This window comes from Lygodium microphyllum, chromosome 7 (genome assembly GCF_053477565.2).
Source record: "Lygodium microphyllum isolate KBCC chromosome 7, Lygodium_microphyllum_v1.1.10, whole genome shotgun sequence".
In the NCBI taxonomy this organism is placed as follows: Eukaryota; Viridiplantae; Streptophyta; class Polypodiopsida; order Schizaeales; family Lygodiaceae; genus Lygodium; species Lygodium microphyllum.
This window is the reverse complement of record NC_141141.1, coordinates 18,610,140-18,636,449: the sequence shown is the minus strand read 5'-3', so window position 1 is coordinate 18,636,449 and position 26,310 is coordinate 18,610,140.

The following is a 26,310-nucleotide window of genomic DNA, read 5'->3' as shown; positions in this document are numbered from 1 at the left end:
GACTCCTAAGTATATTCCAAGCCTCTGACACTTTGGTTGTATGCTGAATCAAAGTCAAAACACTGTCAAAACAGCTTGTAACTAAGGCACACAATGCATCTGCATTCCTTCGTTTCCAAGCTCGTAGAAGATCTGCATTTGGAGGAATCATCACACTAGGATTTGATGGGTCGGGGGTATGCTATGGTTCTGCTTCAGTCCAACGCAGTCTCCAAAAGCTCGTAAGAATCAAGGATAGTTGTAATTTTGAACTTCCACAAGGTGTAGTTTGTACCATCTAACTTGCCTTCGCTGAAGGTTGGTGGACGAATCCTCAGTGTTTGAATAGTCGGTACAGCAACACCACCTCCTGCACCGCTTCCTGATGCGCCAGAACTGCTTTCGGAAGTCGACATAGTTTCTCTTTGTTGTTGAAGCCTTTGCCTCTTGCACACTCTCCGATCTCTAGAGCCCCCTGGGCTCTGATACCATGTAAAATATTACATGGTGCAGCGAATAGAATCTGAGAAAGAGATAGAGAGTACGCAACAGATAAGAGGAGAATTAGCAAATTCTTTAACTCCAAACAACTGATACAAAGATGGCTCTGTCCACCCGTGCGCTTCCATTGTGTGAAGCTTAGATGGCGATCTAGATAGAAAATAGGTGAAGAGCTTAAGGCTAGCTAGAACAACAACTCTGATTGGGTGAAAGATGAGTGATAGATGGCTATGAAGGGGTGTAGCTTTTATAGCCTTTGAAGGCTGTTAGGTCGGCTTGGTTGACCTACCATATGAGCCTCCACTAGTCAGCTAGAGAATATTCTAGGGAATATTCCCTTTACCATCGACCGGGGGCGCTGCCCCCGGACCCCCGCTAGGGGGGCCGCTGGCCCCCCTGGGACCCCCCAGCCAGGGGCCGCTTCTGTGGCCCTCGGACCCACAATAGGGGCCCCTTTTAACTCCCTTACCTTGCAACTCGATGCAATGCGCCTCAAGTTGCTACCAGCTTAACCACTCCATCTAACCCAAAGATTAGACCCACAATGGTCACCTTTTTGCCATCCGGTCACATTGACCTCATTTGATATACAAGTCAAGACTCAACCAATGTCCGGGCTCACATTTGGCTTCTCCTCATAATGGGGGCCTTACAACTTTGAGCACCATGGATCATTGGTAGCACCTAATGAGGGTGAGGCATTGATCATATCTAACAAAGAAGGGTCCACTACAGAAGACATCTATCAAATAACATTAAATGAGCCGATAGAGTGTCAAAATAGGATAAGAGATGCAGACGGGACCTTGGTACACCAAATGATTCGCGGCCAATAAAATTAGGTTCCATGCTCAGTTCGGGAGAAAGAGAGGACTATGTGTCCTTAATTCAAGAATTCCGCAACATCTTTGATTGGAGCTATGATGAACTTAGAGATATTCCTCCCAACTTGGCTGTGCATACCATTCCTCTAAAGGAAGGAATTTGGCCCATACGTTAGAAAGTAAGGCACATGCCTTTTGAACTAAGGGACGGTGGGATGCTCAAGGAGCTACTAGAAGTTATGGAAAGCGGGTTTGATCTTCCTTGTTCAACATACTAAATGGTGTTCAGTGATTAGAAAGAAGAAGAATAATCAAATCCAGCTTTGTGTAGACTTTAGAGAGTTGAATAAGCAGACTGTTAAAGACTATTACCCATTGCCATTTATTGACCAAATTTTGGATCGATTAGCAGGTAGGGAAATATATTTGTTCATGGATTGCTTTGCGGGGTATAACCAAATGGAGATTGCTGAGTAGGACAAGCTGAAAATGATATTTATTACTATCTTCGGTACCTTTGCGTACCATGTGATGGCATTTGGTTTATGTAATGCACCTGGTTTGTGGCAAAGAACGGCCAACAAGACCTTTGGTGACATCTCCCCAGAGGAGTTGAAAGTATTCATTGATGACCTGGGGGCAGCCACCATAAGAGAAAGGCAGTTGATTATTTTGCGGAAGTGTTTTGAGTGTTGCAGACAATTTTGCATAGCTCTTAACCCACGGAAGTGCATGTTTGGGGTGCCTTATGGGCTATTGTTAGGCCATGTGGTGAGTTCAGTAGGGATTGCGACCGACCCTGAAAAGATCAAGGTCATAGTCACCATGAGTCCACCGCGTACTCCAAAGGAGGTGCATAGCTTTCTGTCATCGGTAGGGTATTATCAAAGGTTTATCAATGCCTTGGTAGAAAGAATGTTGCCATTGACGAACCTATTGTCCTTTAACTATCAGTTTGCATGGAATGATGCTTGCAAAGTATCTTTTGATGATGTGAAGCAGGAGCTTGCCAAAGCACCTGTTTTAAAAGCACCTAAAAGAGGCAAAATGTTCTATATATTTTCAACAGCCACCATGTATAGTATCAACTATTGTTTGGCCCAAATTTGGGAGGAAAAATGGTACCATCCGATAGCTTTTGCTAGTCGGAAGTTGGGCATATCAGAATTTAACTATACCTATATGGAGAAGTTATGCATTGCGATGGTATTTGCGACCAAAAAGTTCAGGCATTACATTCTTATGAGAAGGTGGTTTTTCATACGAAGGCGGAAGGGCTTCAATTGTTGCTGAACAAGTTACAACCGCCTGATTATTTAGCAAAGTGGTTAATCAATTTGTAGGATTTTGATTAGAGATCAATAGCAAGCCACCAAAGCTACAGGGCATTGTAGAATGCCTTGTGGATTTGGAAGAGCCAAAAGAGGTCTTGGCTGAACGAAGTGACATGAAAACATTGTTTAAGATTGATACGACATCTATTCCCTCATGGTCTGCTGCTATAATGCATTATCTATCTATAGGAGATATTGGAGCTACTCTATCAAAATTCGAGAAGAGAAAAATTAAAAGCAAGCATTGAAATTCTCCTTGATCGTAGGAATACTATATCAGTAGGGGGTTGATGATATCTATCGCCGATGCGTGAGGCTTGACGAGGTTCCATTTATTTTGGAATAGTGCCATGACTCTGCTTGTGGGGGGGGGCACTTTGTTGGATGGTTGATGGCACAGAAGGCTTTAAGAGCTGGATATTGGTGGCGGTCCATCTTCCAAGATTCATTTGAGTATGTTAAGAGATGCGATACATGTCAAAGTCATGACAGTAGAGAGAATAGAAAGTGACCACTTACGCCTATTATGGATACCCTTTCATTTGAGAAGCGGGGCATCGATTTTGTGGGTCCTATTACCCTAACGTCTACTACTCAGAAGAGATACATTATCCTAGCCATTGATTACTTCACAAAGTGGTCACAAGCACGGGTGACGAGGCAAGACAATGCAAAAGAGATTGCTACTTTCATATAGAGTAGATTATATGCCGATTTGGTCTGCCAAAAGAATTAATATTAGACCGTGGAATCCATTTCTTAAACAACGTGATTAAAAGCTACACTGAAGCATGGAAAATTAAGCATAATAAGATGACTCCTTATAACCCGCAGGCAAATGGATAAGTTGAAAGTACCAATAAGCAACTTGTGGGTATCCTGTCCAAGATAGTCTTCCAAAAGAAACGGGACTCAGGGATACAAAACTGTATATGGCGGTGTGGGCATATAACATGACGTTTAAATGAGCCACTAGCCACACCCCATTCAAATTAGTTTATGGGGAGGAGTGTGTCTTGCCCTTAGAAATTGAGTTGTTGACCATAAGATTCACAATCAATCATTCTTTGGGTGATGACGAGGATGCCTTATTCGAGCGGTTTATGACTCTGACCCACTTGGATGAGCTCAAATTGCAGAGCCTATTGCACCAAGAGGCAGCTACACGTCGGATGAAGCGATTGCATGATTTAAAAGTGAAGAAATTTACCTTTAAGAAGGGGTAGTTAGTTGTATATTACGATGTACAAAGGGAGCTATTTCCAAGGGAGTTGGAACCTTGATGGGATGGCCCTTACAAGGTAGTTAGGATAGGTAAAAATAAATCCATGGCTTTATTAGCTGATCTACAAGGAGTGGAATTTAAAAATAAGGTTAATCTTAATAAGATTAAACCTTATTATTTCTGAGTATTCTAGGTTGGTAGTAAAAGGGGATTCCTAGCTGATCTTAAATCAACTAAATGGGACATACATAGTCTGGAATCCCATCCTTTGTATGTATCATTGAATTGCTATAACCCTCCTTGATGAATTTGAGAGCGTCTCTCTTCAGCTGATTCCACATTCTTGGAATCAGTTTGCGGATTCCTTATCCAATTTTGCTTATGAAGAGGACCTATTCTTCAACTGTGGTCCTAGTCCAGATGTTGCCATTGATAATGAGACAGGACCTGGTTGTTTGTGGGAAATTTTATCAAACCACACATTATATGGTAGGCGATGGCTGATATGGGTAATGCGAAGAGTGGCCGAGACCCATCTACCAATATTATCTTGGACCCATAGGTTGATCAGACAACATGCTATGTGTACGCCTCTTGCTATTTATGCAGGAGGTATGGGTCATAGCTTGATGCATTTAGTTTAGGGCGGGAGCCCTATTTTTTCCCTTGGAATGGAGAGTATTTTCATATATCAGCCTTCTTCCAACAAGGAGGGGTATATATGAGCTGGTTTTCTTGATTTCTTTAGGCCAAGAGGGCTAGTTTCTTTAAGGTTTTAATGTTGTTTGATTTCAAGAGGCCAAGAGTGCCAGTTAGTTTGTTGTAAACTGTGGTATTTCTTTAGGCCAAGAGGGCCATATGCCCGTTTGGTCCAGGTACGTTTAATCGTTTTCTGTTTTAGTGATTGCATCATACATGTTGACTAAGTCATCGGAGGGAGTCGTTGCTATGCGGAGGAGCTTCTTGTGGCCATTCCAAGTGGTTTCGTCCCCTTTTCGAGTCTTTTTCCTTTTGTCTTTAGCAATATATGTGTATGTAAGGGGTACTTTCTTTTTGTTTGTTGGGGACTGGCAATCAAGGCATGAAGTCCCAGGTTTAGGTTATGTATGTTTGTGGGAGGTCTGAGTAGTCATTGCCTCCTACAAAGGCATTGTCAGACATTGAAAGACCTGTTTTAGAAGGCAGTTCTAGTAACCTTGTTCTGCTGGCCTGCTAGGCAACTCTTCTAGGAGTTTCTATTAGTTGTGAGGCAGTAGAAAAGCCTACCAGAACAAATATATGCAAAAAAGCAAAATCTTGCATAGCTAAAGGATAAAAATATATAGAGGTGTGTAAAAAGGGGTTCTAACTCCCTATAAAAATAGAAAAGGAAAGAAAGAGAAATCCTTGAGCAGTTGTTTATCTCCAGAGCTGGTAGGTTCCTCGGGATGAGAAAAGACCCGAGGCTGATGCCTTGTCTTCCTCGGGGTGGCATCTACCTGAAGAGCAAATAAAAAATAAGGAAGGCTGGAGCGAAAATAAAAGTGAGCATAAAAAAAGGATTAAGTGCCACCTTGCGAGGGTTTGGTAGGTTCCTGGATACCGAGATAGGACCTGAGGCCAATGCCCTGTTCTTCTTGAGTCACTATGCTTAGCTCCCTCCTTTTTACATGCTCGAGTATGGAAAATAAAACCCCAAAAGGAAAATGTGTTAAAAGACAATAGTTCTTAATCAGGCTATAGGAGTCCTCGCCTAGTAGGAGCTCCTAGTTGAGTTGTCCTCAGTTAGGAAGGTAGTTCAGACCACCACTTAGGATGACCTCTCTGATAGTTCTTTCTAGCTTGGATGTGTTGAAACAATTGGTTAGTGACTAGCTCTGGGCTTTCTGTCAGAGTATGCTAGGCCTACTCCTTGTGGATTTCATGCCTTGGTTTTGATAGGGGGTAGGGTGAGAGCTGTGATGTGTTTTGTTGAGTATATTTTGTATTAGCTTGATGCTCTTTGTGGTTGTGTTATGTGCAGATTTGTTCGTGGGGTTCGACGAGCTGAGTCACCCTATCCCATGGTTGCCAATGAGCGGTGATTTTTGACTCTGAGAAGTGCTTAAAGTTAGCCAAAAAATCTAAATTTTAAGAGAAAAATAAACTCTGTCGAAGGCGGCATAGGCAATCGAGTCGATTTTAAGCAGCAAGTAGCTGACAGGTTCCAAAAGTGCTTTAAAGACCCACCGAGAAATGGTTGGAAAATTTTCATAATTTCTCGGAATGTTAGATGAGACTTCTAGAAGTGCCAGTCAGTGTGGGAACCCGAGACGGTCAGTTAGAAAATTTCAGCTCATCCGGACGATGGGCAAATGGCCAAACTCTGTGTGAAGGGGCCCCAAAATGAGAAGCAAGAGGGTGTGACCCTTGGGGACTCCCCTTGGGGCCCCAAAAATTGATTTTGAGGGGGGGGGGCATTTTTTTCACGTGGAGAAAAAATGGTGACGCCTTTTGCTGCATGACGTGATTTTGAGAGGGGGGCTACGGCACCTCCATGTACCCATATCAACTGATCATACCATCTCGATGCTTGATGCCCACGCTCTCCATTGCCATTCTTCCCTCGTCCAATGATCAGACACAAGTCTTTCTCTCTCCTCTCTATGGGCTATTCATGCGCACTATCTTGAAGGAGGAATTAAGAAAGAGATTAAAAAATGGTGATAGAGATTAATGGAGATGGTGAAGATTGATGTGCAACATGGAATTGAGGGCAATGGAGGCTCCGTTGGCTGGTCACACAGTCATTTAATGCATCTCAGGTTTCGTAGAAACATCGGTATGACTATTTTTTATGAAGGAAATGAAGGTCTTTTGACATTTTATGATGGAAATGATGTTCTTATGTGATGAAAAATTGTTTGAGTGCTGGTTGCATCATGTCTAATAGCTGTTTATTAGAAAATTCTAAAATTTTAATGATTTACATGTGCTATTTAAATCCCACAAAACCCAAAATGCGGGTTTTAAGGGTAAAATGATGGTTTTGTCGTTTTGAGTGGGTGAAATGTGTTCCTATGGGAGAAACTGGAAAACAAAATAAAAATTTAGTATGCTGAAATGGTCAGTATGAGAAAAATTAGAAAATAATAGTGATTATTGATAAATAAATGCTAAAAAATAAGGAAAATAGGGAAAAAATAGAAATACGCTTCATAAAAATAAGAAAAAATACATAAAAACATGACAAAATGAACCCCTACACCTATGCAACGGAAGTAATATCTAAAAGTAGGGGGTGGGGTGTTTGAATGATGTGATTTGGGTGCTGTTTATTGCTGATTGTGCTGATGCATACCATGATGTAGGGTTTGTTGTATTCTAATTAAGAGGCTAGTAGCATGAGCATTGTCTCGGTGCTATCCTTACATTGCTGCAACAAGTTAGTAAATGAGCATTGGAAAGCCTGGTTGTGCACGGCACGTGTCTGATTGAAAATTATGATTGAGCCTTAGGATTATCCACTTTTGCATGTGCATATCAACCATGGTATCTGAATATAAAGAATTGGATGCATAGCACCTATTTTCCATTATGATGACCTACACTTGAGTGTGGGAGATGACCTAAGCTGTAGGTTAGTCGATCATTTTCTTGGGGCATTGTTTGGTAAGGATATATGGTATCTCCTGGAATACGTTCAAAATGAAAGAGTGGAGCTTGTATCGTGTGTACTTTATGTTGGAGCGATGCATCTTGGGGCCAATCCTTGAGGTATAGGAGAGTCGCAGTGGAGCTGCGGCAGTCAGGCAAGAGGTACTTCCCTATGTTTGTGATACGAGGTATTATGCCTATATGTTATAGGATCTCCCTTTGAGGAGAAGGGATGGTAAACATTGGACTATGGCCTAATACAAACATAGAATCGACACTAGCATTTAGTGTAGAGTGAGTTTTAGACGCTCCTGGCCGTGAGGTCGTGTGGTGGGGTTGTTTGTTGTGCGCATGAGGTCCGACTAGTGCCATAGCCAGTGCCAGCCCATTTTAGGTGCTATCAGAGAGTATGTGTTGATTTCAAGCCTCGTAATGCAACTATTAAGAGGGACTACTATCCTTTTCCATTTCTTGGATCAAGTGGTTGGTCATGAATTGTACAGTGTATGCGATGGATACTCTGGATATTTCCAAATCAGAATAGCAAAAGAAGACCAAAAGAAAACATTGTTCATTACCCCATGGGGATGCTTTTGTTATAGAGTGATGCCTTTTGGTCTAATGAATGGATACACTAGATTTTCAAGATGGGTTGGTTGGGTATTTGCCCCGTTCATTGGGAAATCTTTGCGGGTGTTTATGGATGACTTTTGTGTGTACAGCTCAAGGGCATTACACTCTAAGAAAAATCAATGAAGTTTTTGGCAGACTTGATGAGGATGGTGGTCAGTGTTGAGATTCAGCAATCACTCTCACTAACAGCCTCTTTGTATGGAGCTTCAGGGCCAAGGACATGCAGGCTTACCTATCCCATATGCACAGTGGTGCCTACTGCAGTTTCCTACTTTCCTATAAAGCATTGTACTTACTTCCTTTTCTTAATGCAATGATAGTACTCTTTTCTTATCAGTAAATTATCAGTGTCATTCTCCACATACACAAGATTGTGTTTATGAGTCCAAGTCTCAATCTTGGAATCTAATTCACTTGTGTAACAAATAGTGTCTTTGTCTTCTCCATCATGAGTTTACTCTTCTCCTTTCATCCACCATAACTAACTGCCATGTCCTAGATCTGGCTCATTCCGACATGGTATCAGAGCTCAGTTGGGCATGGCCTAGTCTCGTCTCTACTCTTCCAGCTCTTCTTTATCTTTCCTCAGCTCGACTTGAGTTCATGACTTCACTCCCAGCTCCATTCTCACTCTACCTTCAATGAAGCTCTAATGGCTGCCATAGCCTACAGGACCCTGCCTCCTTGGAGCTCTTAGATCTCTTGAACCAGGAAATATCTCCCCAAGCTCTCTTCTGGAGGATCATTCCTTAACTCCCTACGCTCCTTCCTGGCACATCACAGAGGCACATCGGCAACCGATAGCCCTGGCATTGCGATTTTTCGTCCTCACTGTCCAGATCTGCGCCAGTCCCGATTCGTACAGCCGTTCGTCTCCCACACAGCGCAATCTGGTCCACGACCTTAGGGCTTTGGAAGCCCATGTCATAAGCTCTCTATCCATTAAAAAAAGTTTGGAAAATGATCAAGGCTACAACCCACATAGACTGAAAAACTAGGCCCTATCTCAGAAACCCTAATTCCACCATAGCCAAAATCTCCCAAGCTCATTTTTCTCTCATTTTCTCACTCCTGCCACTAAACCAAGCTAAAGCCTACTAAATCTGAAGTTCCCAGCATCAAATAAAGGAGGGGAAGATTTGGATTTTGAAGATCTTGAAGAATTTTGCAGATTTGGAAGACTCAAAAAAGAAGATACAAACATAGTGTCCATTGACACTCATCTAGTGCTCTTAACACTTGTGTCTTGTGACACAACCAACTCTTCTGCTGCTGCTGAAATCTAAGAAATTGGTGCTGATTTGCTGCTTCTTCAGCCATCCAACATGGGAAAAGACTCTCCAAATGCTCGGTTCAAGGGAGTCGGGTTTCACACCTGGCAAACCCGCATCAAGCTCATTCTGATGAAGAAGGGTCTCTGGGCCATCACAAATGGCAAAGAGAAGAAACCTCGAGATGCAGACCTTGCAGTTACTTGGCAGAAGAATGATGACAAGGCACAAGCCATCATTAAACTGGAATTGGATGACAGCTACATCCATCATGTGGATGCCTGTGACACGTCCCATGACACTTGGGACAAATTGGATACCTTATTTGGTGCACAGTCAAAGTCGTCTAAGTATGGTCTATTGATTGAATTTTTCTGGCTTGATATGAAGCCTCATACATCCCTGGCATCCCATTTGAACTACATGGAAAGACTGCTTACTCAACTTGCAGGGATAAAGCTAAAAATGGATGAAGATGTTTGTATTGGTGTCTTGTTAAAAAGTCTGCCTCCTACCTATGATAATGTATCAACCACTCTAACCAATATGCCTGATCCTCAACTTGTTGATATTAAAGCCTCTCTGCTAGAGGAAGAAAAGAAACTTAAAAGCAAAGAAGAGCCTAGCACTTCAAAGGATAAACAAATGTTATATGTAAACAACAGATACAAAGGTAAAAAGGAACCGCTCTTCTGTGACTTCTGCAAAAGGACCAGACACACTGAGAAGTTCTGTCATGCTAGAAAGAGGTCCCAGAAGGCCTATCTTGCAGTTGTGAAAGAAGAAGAAGACCATGGACCAAAAGAAGAAGATGAAGATGAAGATGAAGTCCACCAGGATCGGAAGGACAAGCCTCATCAATCCTTTTACTCTCATTACTCTGATAGACTGTTTTAAAAATCCTTGTATTTCCTTGCCCTAATGCTTCCTGCCATAAGCTTTGTAAACTCCTCATGTAACTTGGCATTACAGTCCCTGTACACTTTGTGAGGCCCCTGTTACAGCCTCTGGATGTCCATCATGTTTTGGTGCCCATACTTAGCCTTTTCTGCGACAGCCTCTGGCGTCTACCATGTTTGTGGTGTGCCCACACTTTACAGGTGGTTCTCGTTACAGCCTCTACACACTTTGTGCCTTTCTAGTTGTGATTGAGGAGAGGTGTTGAGATTCAGCAATCACACTCACTAATAACCTCTTTTTATGGAGCTTCAGGGCCAAGGACATGCAGGCTTACCTATCCCATATGCACAGTGGTGCCTACTGCAGTTTCCTACTTTTCTATAAAGCATTGTACTTGCTTCCTTTTCTTAATGCAATGATAGTACTCTTTTCTTATCAGTAAAGTGTTAGTGTCATTGTCCACATACACAAGATTGTGTTTATGAGTCCAAGTCTCAATCTTGGAACCTAATTCACTTGTATAACAAACAGTGTCTTTGTCTTCTCCATCATGAATTTACTCTTTTCCTTTCATCCACCATAACTAACTGCCATGTCCTAGATCCCGGCTCATTCCGACAGTCAGTTGAACCCTGATAAATGTAAGATAGTGAGAATTAGAGTGATACTCTTGGGTCATGAAGTGTCTACTAATGGTATTTCACCTGAGCCTAGTAAAGTTGAGGCTTTACTTCTTATGGATTCTCCAAAAACTGTAAAAGAACTAATGAGCTTTAAAAAAAAATTGAGGTATCTATTAAGGTCATTCCATATGCTGGCTGAATATGTATATCCTTTACAGAAAGCAACTCAAAGGGATCCTTTGGTTTGAACGCAAGTTGAAGAGGATGCATTCTTGCAGATGAAAGAAAAGTTAAGCACTTTACCAGTTCTTATGTCTCCAAACTGGGATGAACCTTTTTTCATTAGTATGTGTTAGGAAAAATGCAGTGGGAGCCATTTTAATGTAGAAGGGAAAAGGGATGTCTCATATGAGGCCGGTGTTTTATATAAGTAGATCCATTGGAGCGACTGAAAAAGCTTGGATGGAAGAAGAATTGTTGGTATAGGGGTTGGTATATGCAGTTAAAAGATGGAAATCATACTTGATTCAAAAACCATTTGTAGTACTTACTGGTTCTCCTAGTTGCTTCCACAAGTTTTGAGATTTACTGAAAATGCTCCAAGAGTTACTAAGTTGCAAGAATTTGAATTTACATGTTTGAAGGAGGATACTGTAAGAGCTAGCTTAGCTGATATCTTGACTTATAAAGAACATGTTGAAAGTGCAGCTATTATAAGACGAAAACTGATTCCGCATCCACAAATTCATGAGGAGATGAAGGATAAAGATGCTACCTTGTTTTTTGATGGCAGTTATTACAGAAGAGTGTTGAAAAAGGGAGGATTGGGTTTTGTCATTATGGACAGTGAAAATCAAGAAGTCTTTTTTGGAAGTCAAGAAAGTAAAGAGATACAAAGTAACAATGAAGCTGAATATGCAAGTTTACATGCTCGCCTAAAATATTGTATTCAGCTAGGATACAAGAAGATAGTTGCAAAAGGAGATGCTATATTGGTGGTTAAACAGGTTCAAAATGTTTGGAAAGCCAATAAATATATTTTGAAGGACTGGCTGTTTAAGATAAAAGGCCTCATGAGGCAGCTGCAAAAATTTGAAATTTGGCATATTGGTAGGGAGAACAACCATAGAGCTCATGAATGGGCTAAAAATGCTCTTTCCCAAGATGTTATAGCAATGAGGGTGGATAATCCTAGATATGAGGGTAGGGAGAGCCTTCACTTGATTGAAGAGTTTCTAAAAATAGGGGAGTTAAAGTCCTTAGCTGATAAATACAAAAGGTATGCCATTATTAGAAAGGCTAGGGCATATGTGCTCATAAATGATCAGTTGTACATGAAGGGGAATTATAATGTACTAAGAAGGGTGCTATATAGTTCTGAGATTCCTTCTTATTTATCTTCTTGTCATGAGGAAGCATGTGGTGGTCATTTTGATGCTTACCAAAAGGAAAATTCTATTAGCAAGACTTACTTGGCCTAGTCTAAGTGCTGATGTTGCTCATTGGAGTAAAAGTTATCATGCTTGCCAGCCACATGCAAAAAGGGTACTAATTCCAGAACCTGCTAAAGCCATTGTTGCCTATGGACCGTTTGAGAAGTGGGTTTTGGATTTTATTGGACCTTTGTCTGGTACAAAAACATGAAATTCTTACATCATTACTGCAGTTGATTATATGACCAAATGGCCTGAAGCTAAGGCTATAAGGAATTGCAAGAAAGGGGATGTAACTCAATTCCTCATGGAGGACATATGCTGCAGATTTGGAATACCACTAGAAATAGTGATGGATCAAGGTCGTGGATTCAAAAATAAGCTATTGAGAGAATTAATAGGGAAACTAGACTTGAAACAAAGATTTGCTACTCCTTATTACCCTCAGTGTAATGGACTAGTGGAAGCATTCAATGGAACATTATAGAAGATTCTCTTTAAGTTTAAGTTAGTAGAAGATCATCCTAAAGATTGGGACAATTATCTACATCAAGCTTTGTGGGCTTGTAGAACAATGTAGAAGACAAGTACAAGATTCACCCCTTTTCAGTTAGTATATGGTCAAGAGGCTTTATTACCTATGAATGCCATGTTTCCTATGATGGAGTTTGTAAGAAAGCATAAGTTAGATCAAACAGAATTGGGAATTGATAGAGGGATGAACTTGCATACCCTACAATTGGATAGGCAACAAGCAATGGATTGCTATGAAAAACAAATTGTGAAGATAAGGGAATGGTTTAATACATAGTTGAAGAAGAATAATCTTGCAGAGGGAATGCTGGTTATGAGATATGACAGTAGCTTTGACTCTACTTTTCAAACCAAGTTTCGAGTTAGATGGGAAGGACCTTTCCTCATCAAGCAGAAGTTTGAAAATGGCACTTGTTGCAAGATTTAGATGGGACTGTTCACAACAATAGAATCAATGGGTTCCGTCTAAAGAAATATATCTGTGGAATCCTGTAACTCAAGGGGATGTAGGTAATGTACATATTGTACATAAAGTAGGTTGCGTCCAGTTCACTGTTTGGGGCAGATTTAGTTTTTTGAAATCTGATGTTGATCAGATGGTTGTAAAGGATGGATAGCATATTAAAAGTGTGCTTTGACACCTATTAAAGGTCTTTGTAAAGTTTGGTGTTGATCCGAGCAAGAATGTGAAAGTTATGGTCTCTAGAAGGTCGACGTTTGAAGTGGACTGCATGTAGGAATTTAGGACTGCACACTGTGCAGAGCTGTTTCAGGGCAGCAGACCAAAGAATTTGACTTAAGTTGTTCTGAAGAGTTATAGATTGAAAAGAGAGATACAACTTTCTTTTTTGAAGCTTGGTGATTCGAGACCAAGTTAGAAATCTATGAGTTGTTTGTGCAGTGCTCTATGAAGCAGATTTTCAGAAAAAGGAGTTTGTCTTTGCCAGATGTTTTTAAAGCTTTTAATAAAGGTTTGTTCACACTTTGTGTTCCAAACTAGGGGGGTGGCTAATCATGGTGAGTGAAAATGAGCGACTGGGGACATGATGCCTTATGAATTCAAGTGGGGTAACACATACAAATATCCTTTTTTTGTCTTTCTAACACGTACCCTTAGTGGGAGTCGGGTTGATAAATGGAAATCCCAAGTGGTATCATGCATGTTCGACACGTGGTTGAGATATTTCAGTTTTGAGACACACATTTCATGCAGGAAGAGAAGAAAATGTGTTCTCATTTCCGATTTTGAATCCCCGAGTGGAATTTTACGTGGTAAGGGGCATGTTTGCCATCTAGCAATTAAGGGGAAGCAAGGGGCAACTTGAAAAATTAAGGGAAAAAGTAAAAACGTGAGTAGTTCTTTTTGAGGAAAGAAAAGAAGAGAAATGTTTGATACAAGACAAGCAACGAGAGAGAGAGAGAGAGAGAGAGAGAGAGAGAGAGAGAGAGAGAGAGAGAGAGAGAGAGAGAGAGAGAGAGAGAGAGAGAGAGAGAGAGAGAGAGAGAGAGAGAGAGAGAGAGAGAGAGAGAGAGAGAGAGAGAGAGAGAGAGAGAGAGAGAGAGAGAGAGAGAGAGAGAGAGAGAGAGAGAGAGAGAGAGAGAGAGAGAGAGAGAGAGAGAGAGAGAGAGAGGCGGGGGGGGGAGAAGAAGAATATTGCAAGCTGAAGAAGGGAGAAATCTGAAGCACAGAAGAAGAAGAACAAATTGTCAGGAGAAAGAGACTGTGAAGCTGAAGTTATTGGAGCTGAGGAGCAGGATGGCAGGGATGTTGAAGTCAATGGGCTGATGGGAGTTCTCAATTTCTAGATGATGGTAGTAAGAGTCTTCCTTTTGTCTTGTTTTCTTGCTTTGTGGGGCAACAGAGAGTTTGCAGATCAGCTCTACTGTATGGATATGAGTGAAACATAGCAGAGGGTTGTTCTTCTTCATGATGAGAGTGATGTTTGTTACTTGTTGAGTGAGGCTTCCCGTCGGCAGAGAAGAATGGAAGTGAAGGGTCTCTACATCTGAAATTGGGTGTGTAGCAGGGAATATGTATTATGGTCGGGTGTTGAATGCACGGGCTCAAGTTATTGGAAATCTGAAAGGATTTGCAGCCAAGAAAATAATATATCAGAGTTTGTAAAGTTTGAATCTCTGCAACTCTTCATCAATGCAAGATTGTACTTTTGGAATAGAATAGTTGTGTTTGCTATATAGAACATGCAAGATTTAATGAATATAGACTGTGCAGAGCTATTTCACGGTAGCAAATCAAGGAATTTGACTTTGAGTTGTTCTAAAGAATTATAGATTGGAAAGAGAGCTACAACTTTACTTTTTGAAGCTTGGTGATCCGATGTCTGGTTAGAAAGTTATGAACAGTTCTGTGTAATGCTTCATGAGGCAATTTCTGTGCTCTATGAGGAAACATGTGAATTCAGCAGCTTCTACAACAGCAACTCGGCTTCCCATGGAAGTCATCATGATTATCGATTGATATATCAGTGCCAACTTGGTTTTGATGCAGTAATGGAATGTCTACAGTAGTGAAATGCTTGTAACAATTGAATGGGCATGAAAATTTTCCGTATAAATCTTTGATTACCCGTGTATTTGGTTTGTATTTATGTGTGCTCTAAGGAAAGAAGAATAGAGAGGGTCTACAACTGATTTTGTACTATTTGAAGCAATCACGCTTTGTGGGGTAGTTTGTTGCATGGGGTTGCTATCCCTTAAAAATAGGAGTTGTGTGAATCTGAAAGCTCATGTTGTCAAAGTCTTTACCATGGTTGTTTCAATTTCAGATTCTCTCTAAAAGTGGTAAAATCTGAGCTTCAAAGATTGAACTGTTTAAGTGTTGAGTTGAAGTGTTAGTGAGGAGTGAGTGATCAAGAATTTTTGATCATGTGTTTAGTGGTGCCGTCTCGTGGGTTTTGTTGAGGGAAGATCCTCGGTCTTTATCATGTGGTTTTTCTTGGGGGTTGTTAGAGGCCGACTACCCAATTCACCTACCAACGTTACATCTTTGATGATTGTTTGAGCCTCACTGTCATGATCTAAGTTGGGATCCTGCATGTTAGATGCTATTTTAGCTCCTATAACATCTTTCATGATGTGAAGAAATAAATGAGCATTCTCACATGAGTATATTGAGCTATAATCCCACATCAAGTGAAAGATACTTCAATTTGCATTTGCTTGACATAAAGGCCAACATTCACAACAAAGAAAATAGGGTATAAGAATAAAATAATGAGCAAAACACAAACATTTTCTATATGCCTTCCTAGATAATCTTCATCTAAATGCATTCCAAAATATATTTGGAGTGGGCTATATATGGATATCATATGCTCCAGCCCATTCTCACAGTCTCTAACACATGATTTCTTATTTGCTATATATGGATATTCTATTCATGAAGCATGTACTACTTTGTTATTAGATTTAGTTTAACATGCGCTTAAGGGGAAAATGGGATAATACTTAAAAAAATTCTTTAATTAAAAAAATCATTTCTAGAATATGATTTTCTTTTGTAGACTACTTCATGGCACCAACATCTTATGGTCCTTGGCTACAAATATCCTCTTCCTATGCCATCCATTTTTACACAAGGCATTCTCTATCGTATTAGTGCACCAAAGTTTCATTTGTATCTTATTGGCTTGGACTTGGCTATCATTAATCATAAGCCAAATTTAGAGAATATTCTTATTAGCTTGGACTTGGCTATCATTGATCATAAGCCATATTTAGAGAATATTCTTTTGCTACAACTTAACCCTTCTTTCTAGATGAAAACATATCAAATTTCTCTCTATCATATTAAGCTCCCCATCGCAAAGCCGAGAACTCTTTATGATAACTTTGAACTACTTAGTAAAGAAAATGAATACAACTCTAGCCAATGGATCGAGTATTCAAAGCTTATTATTAGGAATACTTTTCCTATAAAAAACCCCTTTTGTGGATGAAAAATTTAAGCCTAAGAAGTCTCCATGCATAGCCAGCCTACCCCCTACTTTGGGAAAAGACAGTCACTTATCCCTCGTTATTTCTTTGAGGAAGAGATAGAACTTCTAAATGCACCTTGAAAGACCCAAAATGGGTTAAAAGAAGGTAGGATCTTGGATCCTATCTTGATGCATTTATAGCTCTTAGCATGTTGGAAATTTACTTGCAGGCTTGCCACTACCAACCGTGGGTTTATGGGACTTCACACTTACTATGCCAATCCCTTAGAAATGTGGCTTCTTATCTTTGATGAGGAGATTAATGATGTCACAACAAAGGAATTCTTTGTTGTTATGGTGGCTCACAATGGTGTCTCCTCACTTTTACTACGAGGAATACCATTCTCAATGGACTATGAGTACATTTGAGGCAAATCAATGCTTCTTACCTTTTGAGTGTGCCTTTGGAAAAAATCTACAAAACCTATGGGATGTATGGGTCTTTAGCCATCTCACACCTTTTATTAAAACTTTTTGTGACTTGGCCAAACATCACTTATAAAAATAGTACAATTCTTTAATTTGATCATGCCATCTAGTATGGATGCACAATGCAGACTATTTTTCCCACAAAAAGTTTACAAAGTTCAATGGTCCCCTTCTTCAAATGGATCTCCAATGAAGCCCATGAAGAATAAACTTCCTTTATCTTTGCATAGTATAGGGAAATGGTTCTTTTGGCAATAAAGAATTTGATGATAACAAAAGATGGCTCCAATCTACTTGGTCCTTTAAAAGTGATGGGGGCAAACTAATTGAAAGAGGCTTCAACCCTCAAAAGTCTACTTCTGGCTACAATTCCTTGAACATACAAAGATCAGCTTAGAATGCTTCCAAAGGTAGCAAGCATCCACAAAGATATTGTAAATAAAATTTTTTGAGTCTGTATCTTTTTCCTTATCCACTAAAATCTCCAACAATATTTGATCTACTTCTTAGTAACCTAAAAAGAAAAGGTGTTAATCTTGAGGATTGTAACTCCATTATCACCAAATTACTCTTTGACTAGTTTGTGCAGGTTCTTACATTGCAGTTGCATGGGTGTTTGTTGTACTTCACATGATCAAACCCAAGCACAACATTACCCAAGTTACATTATTCTAATGTGCCCTTGAATGCGATTACCTACTCTATTGTGCTCCTTAAATGGGTTTCTCCAAAAGCATCGTTCCAAGAGTTCTTCTATCTGATTGACTTTTTTCCCCCTCATGTTGTTGAAGAAGTCACTTTTGTAGAGAAATTCCTACCCTCTCTCCAACCTTTTTTATATCACTCCTGTGATATCAATTCCGCCACTCACCCTTCTTATAACCACCATCCCTATAATAATAGTTTTTATTTTAGAGAGCAACTTTGTGTGGGAATGACTAACTTGTATATTATTGAAGAGATATGTCTATGCACTCTACTTACTAAGGGTATGAACCATATTTGTACTGCAATGTTAAATCTAGATGATGCAAAGGAATCCCCCATAGAAGGTTTTATCTCTTTCTTAGACTTAAGTTGGATTCTCATTTTTAATGGATATTTTTTATAACTACATTATACATAAATTGAATGTTGCCATGAATATGAAGACATGGCCCACCCATTACTAAACATCATCAATACCTCGATAAAACTCCAATAATTGCTCAATTGTTTTCAAGAAACTTATTCTATCCTTTGCTACGGATACATTTAATGGCCATGATTATTGACAATACTACCCTAAATGTGGACTTGCTTTGCACCACATTCTTAATTTCTTACTACCCTTTCATATTGAATTGCTAAACTCCAACTCTCTTTCCTTTTTGATAGGTACCTTCAAAGCCCACAAAAATGGATATAGGTGGATAACCAATGCCAAGATTCTCTCTATGATTCTTGAAGCTTGCAAGAAAGTAATGATGGAACTAGTAGTTGACCTCAATAATAAATTAGGTTTTATATCAAGCATCAAACTAAAATCCTTTTGGATTGTTAATTCTACCTGAGAGATCTTTATTAACCTCCCCGATCCCACTTTAGCATTTGCTTAGTGGATATAACTAAATATTATGAATCCATCCCCCCAGCATGGGGCTTATGGGTTGATTGACATCATGAAACGTATTCTCACTTGGGCTTTTTCCTTCAAAATGTCTAATTTTATCAATTTCCTTCCCTCCCCATCAAAATTGTCATGGTCTAATGATTCAAAACACAACAATATCTCTCTTATCCTTGAGGTTGCATTTACTACAACTCATGGCTAATTAGTAATACCCTTCTTTCATTAGTGGATGTCTTAAAAAGTCTATGTTTTGGATCCCAATCGGTTTTCTTGCTCCCCAATATGGTGCAATTTGTACCTATTTTAGTTTGAGTTCAACTTTTGAAAGCAACTTGCCTCTTAGAATCGGTACAACATCCTAAAACACTTTGGCAACACTTTCAAATGTTATGACAATCTTTTAATAAAAATCTACCCAACCCTACCATCTTTCTAACAAAAATTGAGCAATTCCTCTTCTCAATTTACAAGAATGTGCATACCAATTTTGACCTTGAAGATAACTCATTGTTGCTGCCCTTTCTATGCAGAATACATAAAAGAACAGAGAAATACTTCATGAAGCAAATACCTAATCTCACACCTAGAAATCATAGGAATTCAGAACTAACCATATGAAAGCATAGATACACTACATTCAGCACTACTAATAAGAAAACAGAGAATGAATCACACAAGACATGCTACAAACGAGATCAAGATTCCAGCCATGATGGCGCCAACTGCTAGATCCTCTTCATAATTAGGTAGAAACATCATACATCAGGCGTGATCATTATCAGTGATCAGATAGACAAGAAGAACACAAAAAATGCCTCATTAGGTCACGTTTTTCAACTGCCCCCAAAACTGCACTTCATGAGGCAGTAAACTTCATAAGACATATAAAGGCTGCTTCACATAGAAAATAGTAATAACTAAGGTAATGCACCATTCTAAGGGTAAATGTAGTGTCAAGCCAACGGCTAACACCTGGCATAGCCCGGTGGATGGCTAGCACAGCCATGACTCGAACCCTTGAATGATCGATGAAGTCAAAATGCCTTATCCAAAACCTGACATATCTAGTGAAAAAGATTATGCCTTACCCATAGCCTTTCACCGTGAAGTAAGCCACAGAGAGTAACCATAAGTAGAGCCTCTCTAGTAGGATACTTATAGCCCTCTACTACAGTTGCATAAGCCCCTCAAAAGACAGTCAAAAGAAAAAATAAAGGCATAATCCTAGAGGCATACATATCAAGTATGATGTAAGTATGATGAACAAAAAGAGAATCAATCTGATAGTTCTACACCAAAAGAACTTATGAACTATGAGGTTCATGAGCATCATTGCAATCCGTAACAGATTGCTCCTAGACATGATGCTCTTGCAATCCAAAAGATGCAATATCATGAATTGTATCCACCATATGATCTTGAATCTTAATCTGCTGATTTATATCCTGCAAAACATTATTAACATCAGCTTTGACCATATCTACTGCATCCACAGATAGATTTTTAGAAACTTGAATTTGCTTAACATTCTGCAACCCAGACACTACATCCATCATCTTATGATAGTCAGCTTGCATACCATCCAACTTTTCCTTTAACATATCTTTCTCCTGAATCAATTTCTCCATGTTTTCAGACAGAAATGTCTGTTGCAAAATTGCATATGGCCGAGAAATAACTTGAGACATTCTAGCAGCTATGCCAACCCACTGATCATGCATAAAGGAAGTCAACGTAGTTCTCATTGAGGTCAAATCTTGCTGCATAAAAACAGAGCCATCAAGATCAACCTCCATATCTCTCAAGATTTTCTTTTCCACTTTAAGAAGAGGTTGTAAATGAGCATCCAATAATACCCTTTCAACCTTCAACTTAGCATTTTCTTTAGCCAACAAATCCAATTCACCACCAAACTTATCCTGCATATTAGCTGTCCATTCCTTAAATGCAACAGAAGACAATTTACATTTAAGCAACATATCGGCATACTCATCAATTTTCCTTTTCAAAGCATCCACCTCATTCTCATGTAATTCCTTCATTTTTCCCATCTCAACTTGCATAGAATCTCTTTTAGTTTTCACGGACTCTAACTGCTCCTGTAAAGATTGCACCACACTTAACTTAACGGCACCATTAGCATGCATATCCTTCATGAACCGATGTAACCCTGCAACCAAAGAGCAAGCTTCACCAAGACTTTGAGGAACATATCCATCATGAACCACTTCCCTGTCATAAGACAAACCCATATGCTGCTGCATAGCATCACTGTGCTTTGGTATAGGCATAGTCTCCATCTTCAACTTGGAGAATCTAACCTTCTTCTTAACCCCTGTAATGAGCACATCTTCACAAACATTATCATTCTTGACATCATCATTTAACCATGCTGATATATCTAAAGGCACAGTGCATCCCAAAGTACTAGCATGTGAAGCTTCAGGAGATGAAAAAGTCATAAACAAAGGATCCACAAACTCCTTTGACTTAACATTCTCAAGATCATTCAATGCATTATCATGAGACAAATCTTTATCATAACAATCAACCATTATCCCATCCACTAATTTCTGCCTTTTAAATGCAATAACCTTGTCCATACTTGGAGATTCCCAAAGTAACGGATGCAATCTTGGACATACAACTTGCAAATGAGCATATAAACCAGCCAACATAGGTCCAAGTTTACTTTTCTGCTGCTGCTTACGAATTCTTGGCACATGAACTTCCTGCATCAATTTGTCATATAAAGTTCCTGACCAATTTGGAATCCCAACATTTTCTGCATACCATAAAATACCAAAGGTGTCCTTTGTTATTACATCAGCCTTTATGAACAATAAAAACCGCTGCATGAACCATTTGATGAAAAGCCTCCTCATTACATCTGCATGCCTTAACACATACTGATTTCTAACACTTGTAGGAAGTCCAAACTCTTGTTGCATAGCTTCATTTGTGCACCGCCAATGCTTTGGCCGATCATTAAGTGCAAGAGAGAAAACATGTGCTAGTAAAGTAGGAGTAAGCTCCAATTTTCCGCCAACTTTGCCACTTTCTCGAATCATAAGTAACTGCTGTTGAGCATGTATATTATTTCCCCAAGCCTCCCATGGTAGCTCCGCATAATCAACCAACTCAATTTGCATTAACCAGCCCCTGATATTGGGTTCTTTGGTATCCATGAGTATAGAGCAATCAAGCATAGGAGTAGGCAACTCATCGTCATCTTCACTCGACATAATAGAAGGCATTTTTGGCGTGGAGTTCTTGACTTTCGATGGCCTTGTGTCAGGTGGACTATCACCAGAGTCATCATCCTGGTCTTGGACTGCTCTCAGCTGCTGCTCTCGTGCCCTCTTAACAGGGAGCTTCGAATTCTTCTTTTGTCTTGTCTTCACCATGGCTGCATCAACGATGACCTGCTGCGGATTAGAAATGAAAAGAGATGAAGAAAACGATGAAGCTTGATGGCGTAAAGTCGCAAAGAAACGCTGCTGAATTGGCGCAGGCGACATCACACGAGTCTTCTTAGCCATAATTTTCCCTTTTTCCACTTGCCTTACCTGACCATGAGTTAAACTCCTTGAAAAAAGAGACATGGTAACATACTGATTGCCACTTGTACTCCCTCTAAGTTGAACATGAAAGTCTTGTTGCTTCAAACCCACCTCATGCAACTGAAACTTGATAAGTTCACACAATGAAAATACCAACAGAACTGGAGTTAAAGACAGTTGATCTTCTAAACCATCACATAAACATCCCAAGTTGAAAGGTAGATATCTTTTCAAAGCACAATTTTCCATGGCCATGATACCACTTTGCCCAATCATGATTGTAGGACAAAGAAATTTAAAAAGATAATCCTCATAAAGTAAATTCCAAGAGCCAACTTTGAATGTCATATATTGCCACCACTTCATGTAGTACCATTGAACCTTGAAAATGAGATAGAACAATTGCCAAATAGATTGCACTTCATAGAGCACTACTGAAGTTTGCCTCACTTCTTCATGTTCACCACAAGTGATATACAAGATAACATTATCAGCTAATAGCTCACCATAAAAGAGTAATTCTTTTTGCCAGAAACCAAGCCAGGACACCCTAAAAACAATAATGATAGTCATAGAATCATAAAATGCTCCATGAGGTAAAATGCTGTAGATTACTCCATGAGGTAATAGTGTTGGATTTTGAACCAAATTTAGTGCAACTGGTTCTTGTTCAACTTCATAGAGTACCTTATCATAATCCAGTTGAACTAACCTTCTTAATCTAAATCCATTCACTGCAGGCTTAATAATTTCACCCTGTAAAGTAGTCAACACAAAAGTGCCTTGACCAACATCTTTCAAAACTTCATAGGGACTGGTGTACCTTAACTTTAACTTCCCTGGGTGCTTCCCAAGCCATGAATTATACACCATAACCAAATCCCCTTCATTGATTATCTTCTTTTTAATATGCCTATTAACCCATGCCTGTCTTCTTGACTGCAGCACCCCTTGACGGTAGTGAGCTATAATCCGATCTTCCTCTAATTGGAACAACTTCAGGAGCCTATCATGAAGTGATTCTTCCGGACACAACCTATAAGCAACCGCTATCCTCAAACTAGGCACCAAGAATTCCATGGGGACAACTGCCTCAAGTCCATAAACCAACTTAAAAGGAGTCAAGCCTATTGACACCTTATATGCTATACGAAAGGACCATAACACCGAATCTAACTTTGTATCCCAATCCTTATGGTTATCAGCCACAATTTTCTTAAGAATTCGGAGTAAAATCTTATTTGAACTTTCAGCTTGTCCATTTGCTTGAGGGTGATAAGGTGTAGACTTCTTACGAAGGATCCTATGCTTAGTAGTAAGCTCTTTGATTACTTCATTCAGAAAATGCTTACCCCGATCACTTACCAACTCTATGGGGCATCCAAAACAGGTCATAATATTAGAGTACAAAAACTGAGCTGCACTTTCTGCTTTATTATCCTGTAATGCTTTGGCTTCAACCCACTTAGTACAATAATCGGTACAGACAGAATATACTGATTCTTACTCTGACAAGCAGCTGGCTTGATTAGGCCCACAAAATCAATACCCCATTTTTGAAATGGTTCCAAAGGTAAAAGTGGATGATCTTGCATTCGATCTCGAGATTGAGGTTGACCCTCCTTCATACAAGTAATGCATTCTTTAGCATATTGATGAGCATCTTTGAGTACAGTTGGCCACCACAATCCCGCTTGAAGAACCTTTCTAGCTGTAATTTGACCAGAGAAATGCCCTCCAGTTATTCCTGCATGTGCTTCATGGAGAACTGCAGGCTGCTCTTGAACAGTTACACACCTTCTTAGCACATTATCAATGCCTCTCCTGTAAAGAACTCCCAAAATAACTTGATAACTCCTGCTTTGTAATGCCAATCTTCTATGGTGGTCTCTAGAAAAATCTGGAGGCATCACTCCATGAAGCAAAAACTGTAACATTTGATCATAGAAGGAATTGAATTGACTTACTTGAACATTGAATAATGATCCATCAGGCAACTAATCATTCATCCCCAATACAAGGTCCACTGACTCAATTCTACTCAGAAAATCAGCCACTACATGCTCTTTACCTGGTGTATGTATTATTTTGTAATCAAACTCTTGCAATAATAACATCCACCTTGCCAATCTTCCTGTAAGTTGCGGCTTGTTAATAAGATACAACAAAGCCTGATGATCCACATGAAAAATAACTTGGTTTCCCAACAAGTAATGTCTAAATTTTTGCAATGCAAAGATCATCCCCAAAGCTTCCCATTCAGTAACAGTATAATTCTTCTCAGCTGTTGTAAGCCGTCTGCTTGCATAATAGACACGTCTGAACCAACCAACAACCCTTTCCTGCATCAAGACTGCACCTACTGTAATATCAGATGCATCGACAAATACATGAAACAGAATATCCCATTGTGGTGGTTGCAAAATTGGTGCTACAACTAGCATCTTTTTCAATATAGCAAAAGCTTTATCCTGGTCATGCCTCCACACAAACTGAACCCCTTTCTTGGTTAACAATGTTAGTGGAGCACAAATATGAGCTAGATACCTCAAATACCTGTTATGCCATTTGACCTGCCCCACAAAGCGCATCACTTCTTGAACTGTTGTAGGCACTATAACCTTCTAAACTGCTTGAATCTTCCTTGAATCAATAGCCATACCCTCTTCTGAAATGATATGCTCCAATAGAACTCCTATTTTAGCAGCAAAAACAGATTTGAAAGGGTTAAGGGACATGCCAAATTGACGGCATCTTTCAAAACAAAGTCTAAGATGCTGCAAATGATCCACTTTCTTACCAAATACACAAAAATAATCTATGAAGACCCTCATAAAAGATGTAAGATAAGGATCAAAGGTTTTATGAGTTGCAGCTTGAAATTCTGGGGGTCCATTCTTCAAACCAAAATTCATGACAGTACTCACAAAGACACCCCATTCGGTTACAAAAGCTGTCTTATCCATATATTCCCGGATGCATACGAATCTGATTATAGCCAGAGAAACCATCCGAAAAACTATAAATCTCATGGCCCGCCACATCATCCAATAAAGAATCCGTGAATGGAAGAGGGAATGGGCCAGTAATAGTTGCTGCATTCAACTTTCTATAATCTACATAAACCCGTATTTTGCCATTCTTTTTAGGCACCACCACAATTGGTGACAACCAAGTCACTTCATTAACAGGGCAGATAAAACCCACTCGAAGAAGTTTGTCAATCTCTTCATTCACTTGTTTAGCATAATTAGGATTCATACGATACTGTTTTTGCATAACCGGCTTTGCATCTGCCTTTAAATTAATTCTATGCTGACACACCTTTGGATCAAATCCCTTCATATCCGTATATTCCCAAGCAAAAATATCCTGAAAGTCCTTACACAACTTAATTAATTGCTGTTTGAAATCTTCCTCAATGAAAATACTCACCTTTATCGGCTTAGAGCCTATTTCAGCTTCCAAATACACTTCTTAGACATCATCCTCAAAGACTCTAGCTGACTTATGCATAGTATGCTCATATTTCAGCTCTACATCTATAATAGCTTGCTGACTTGCTTTGTCTAAATCCTCCTCTGCATCCAAAGAAGGCTTCTTTTGGTCTTTAAGTGTTCCCAAATCAGTGTCTTTACTTCCCTCAGAAGTAACATTACTTTCCACCACCAAATTACTATTCTGCTGCATGAAATCACTACTCTGCTCCATGAAGTCATTGTCCTGCTTCATGGGGCAAACAGTTTGCTGCATCAAATTACTCTGCTGATGCATGGGGTAACTGTTCTGTTCTGAAGATAAAACCACTTCTGATGATAATACCGCTGGAAATACCC